Source organism: Stegostoma tigrinum, chromosome 23 (genome assembly GCF_030684315.1).
Source record: "Stegostoma tigrinum isolate sSteTig4 chromosome 23, sSteTig4.hap1, whole genome shotgun sequence".
In the NCBI taxonomy this organism is placed as follows: Eukaryota; Metazoa; Chordata; class Chondrichthyes; order Orectolobiformes; family Stegostomatidae; genus Stegostoma; species Stegostoma tigrinum.
This window is the reverse complement of record NC_081376.1, coordinates 21,587,453-21,591,743: the sequence shown is the minus strand read 5'-3', so window position 1 is coordinate 21,591,743 and position 4,291 is coordinate 21,587,453.

The following is a 4,291-nucleotide window of genomic DNA, read 5'->3' as shown; positions in this document are numbered from 1 at the left end:
TAGCCCCAGCCCCCTTACCCCCACCCTCCCCCCACCCCTTCCACCTACACCTCCACTCACAGCCACCTCCTCCACCCCAGCCCACCCCCCCCCCCCCGGGGGCCGCCGGCGCTCACTCCATCGCCCGGCCCTCCGCCTCCCAACTCCGGCTCGGCAGCATCTCCTCAGTCCGCCTGCAGGCTCGGGCTCGCCGCCGGAGGAGGCAGCTCGCTCCCTGGGAACCCTCGAGCTGCTACTGCTAGCGGCTCCGCTGCTCCGTGCTCAGGCAGGCGGGCGGGCGGGCACGGAGGGAGGGAGCTGTCAGCCTCCTCTCGTCACTCCCACCTCCACCACGTGTGGCTCTACCCCCTACCTCCCTCCATCACTCCCTCTTCCCTTTCACTCCATCCCAGGGTCACTCCAATCCAGGGTCACTCCAGCCCCGGGTCACTCCAGCCCCTGGTCACTCCAACCCTCGGTCACTCCAGCCCCTGGCCACTCCAGCCCCTGGTCACTCTAGTCCCGGGGTCACTCCATCCCGGGGTCACTCCAGCCCGCGATTCTACATTGGTGGGAAGTTCTTTTAGAACATTCTTAGGGCACAGAAAATAAATCAGTTCCCCCCCCCCCCCCAAACGGAATGCTGGACGCAGTAAGAGCGGAGTGTACAGCTCAGGGATGCAGGAAGGCGGCTTTGTCATGTCCGTGCTCCAGGCTCAGGAACAGCCGACACTAAACCCTGGCCACAGTGATGCCACTGCGGAAGTTGTGACACTAACGTTGTTACTGGACCCTCACCTTTTCTCTAACCTAGTCTCGGTCTTTTCGGAATTTAATTCTTTGTCAGATTTGAGGTCCATTAATTGGGTCCCATTGCCCGAACTCAGGGCTTGGATCGTTGCAGCGTATCTCTAACAAATGCCATATTCATTTTCTTTATTTTACAAAGAACAGGTTCAGCTCGATTCTTTCCCTTGTAAAACCTTGGTGTTACGCAGATTCACCCTAGTCATAAATTGGCTTGTTATTTTGTTTTTACATTGACGATTTAGTGTTGGGAATATTCGGGATTAAACACTGTGTACGGCTTTGTCGCTCTTAACCCATTGATTCTTTGGATAAAAATCGTTTAAAGCAGATTAGCAATCTTTCTGGGTAGAAGGACGGGTCCATCTGGCAATCAAAACGATCTAAAATTGTTCGTCCTGCATTTCCTTTGAAAAAGCGAACTCATTTCTTGAACCGGTGCAGCAGAGATAGCGTGGACCCACAGTACTGTTGGGAGAGAATTCCAGGACTCTGATCCAACAGCTGTGACGGAATGATGATACAGATCAACACTAGTGTTTTACAGTTAAGTAAGGACAGTAATGAGAATATGAAGACAGAACTGTCTAAGGTGAACCGGGAAACTAGGTGGCGAGGAGGATCATTAGAAACGCAGGGCCAGACACATAAGGAGGTTTCAGAACACTGAGAAAAGTTATGTTCCATTGAGAGAAAAAAACATTCTATGAGTATATCAAACTGAGAAGTGTCTACTCCCACAAAGATGAGTGACAGATCAGAAGAACAGCAACAAATAAGATTGATAGGAGGTGAAAATTAGAACAAGACAGAGAGATAACTAGAAATTCAGCAACAGTTAAGTTTCTGTGAGTATTTTAAATGGAAAGGTAGGTGTTATGTGAGCGTTGGACCTCCAGAAAGTGAGCTTGGTGAACTACTAATGGGTAAATGGAAGTGAATTTAACAGGTCAGTTTGCATTTCTCTTCACTATAAAGGATACAAAAAAAATCAGATATAATTGTGAACCAGAAAGTGAAAGGGATTTAGGAACTTACAATTATAATCACCAGGAAAAGGGTACCAAAAAAATTAAGAACTAAAATTTGGCAAGTTCCCTGTTTGTGTTCAGTTTCGTCACAGAGTATTAAAAGAAGTAGCTGCTGTGATATCAGATACTTTGGATTTTAATTTTTCAAAATTCTCTAGATCCTGGGAAGGTGCAATTGAGTTGGAAATAGTGAATGTGACTGATCTGTTCAAGGAGGGAAATAAAATACAGAAAATGGTATGGTGGTTGGCAAACATTTGTTAAGCAATTATTAGGGCAGCTATAAATCTTAGTGCAATCAGGAGAGTCAACATAGTTTTATGAAACATACCACGGACTGGTTGGTCAACAGAAAGCAGAACGTGGGAATAACTGAGTTGTTTTCAGGTTGGCAGGATGTATCAAATGGTGTGCCACATAGATGGATTGGGGTCTCAATTTTTTTGCAGTTTAAAGCCCAATGAGGTGCGTGAAGGAACCAAATCAGTGGTTGCTAAATTTGCTAACGATACAAAGATGACTATGAAACTACATTGTGAAGAAAACATGAAAAGTTTGCAAAAAAATTGGGCAGTTGGTTTGTAATGTTGGAAGTATGAGCACATCCACTTTGGCAAGAACAATAGAAAAGCAACATGTTACTTAAATGGACAGATATTGCAGAAGAACGTGGAGCTGAGGATTATCAAATCAGCCATGATTTCAGTGAATAGTGGAACAAACTTGATGGGCTAAATGGTCTATTTCTGCGCTTATGTTTTATGGACCTGTGATTTAACTCTGAGGCATAGAAGAATCTAGGGGTCTTGGTGCATATGTCATAAATTGTTGGAATGCAGACATAGCAAGTAATTAGAAAGCCAAATGGGCTGTCATCATTTATTGCAAATGGGATGAAATATAAAAGTAAGGATGTTTTGCTACAGATATATCAGAAATTTGGTCAAAAAATGGTTGTGAAGTTTAACCCCCTTGTTCAGGAAAGGTTGTAAAGAGTGCTCCAACAATTACAGACCATTCAGTTTAACTTTGCTAGTGGGAGGATGTTCTGGAAGCAATTCTTTGAAATAGAAAAAAATGGAAAAATGTGGATGAATTTGGAAGGGTCAACGTGGATTTGTTAACGGAAAATCATGTCTATACTAACTTGTTGGGGTTTATTGATTTAGTAACAGAAGGTTGATGAGGGAGAGGCTGGCGATGTGAGTTACATGGAATTTCAAACAAGTTTTTAATACACTGGCACACAACAGACTTGTGAGGGAAGTTATAGATAATGGAATAAAAGGGACAGTAGTCATATGGATAAAAGAATCAGCTGAGGATAAGAAACAGAGTAATGATTAATTCTTCAGGCTGTAAAAAGGTTGTAGTGACATTTTCTATGGGTTAATTTTGAACCCTTGCTATTCCTGATCTTGGTGTACAGGGGACAATTTCAAAGGTTGTGGATAATACAAAATTCAGAAGAATTGTAAACTGTGAGGAAGACAGTAGGGAACATCAAAAAGATTTGTTAGTGGAGTGAGCAAATAGGTGGCAGATGAAGTTCAATATGAAGAATTTTGAAGTCAAAGTGCCACTTTGATATGAAGAACGTGGAGTGACAGCATAAAATAATGGGTACTATTCTGAAGGATGTGTAGGAACACATTAAGGTAGCAGGATGGCTAAAGAGAGCTATTCATGAAGCATGCAATATTCTTAATTTCATTAAGAGGGGTATGGAGTATAAGAGCAGGGAGTTTCTGATGAACATATGTAAGATACTGTCTAGACCTAGGTGGAGTATTGTGTAAAGTTATGGGAACCACAGTATGGGAAGAATGTCTTGGAGAGAGAGCCAAAGAAATTTACCAGAATAGTTCCAAGATGAGACACTAAAGGGTAGATTGGAAAAACTGGGACTGTTTTGCTGAAGGGGAGAAGACTGAAATGAAATTAGATAGATGTTTTCAAAATCATGAAGGGGTTTGAGCAGAGTGCCTAAGGAAAAAAGATCTGTTCCCACTCATTAACAGATCAAAAACCAAAGGGCCCAGTTTTAAAATGTTTGCAAATGAAGTAAAGGTGAGAGAAAAGCTTTTGCACACGGAGAGTAATTAGGATCTGGAATGCATTGCCTGGAAAAGTAGTGGAGGCAGGCTCAATGGGGGCATTCAAGAGATAGAAAAGTACTCAGAGAGCCAATGCAGACATACCGGTCTGAATAGCCTCTTAATGTACCATAACATTTCTGCAATTCAGTGATTCTGCATTGGTGAAACTAAACTTGAGCACAATGGACAGCTATGGTCTTATTAGTTAAGAAAATAAATAAATATGTCAGATGCAATTGAAAAGATTCACATGCCAGACTTTTGGGAAAGGGGCGGTTACCTTACAAGAAAGGGTTGGACAGGCTAGGACTGTAACCATTTAAATTTAAATGAATGAGTGATAACCTGACTGAACCATGTAATATTCTGAAGGTT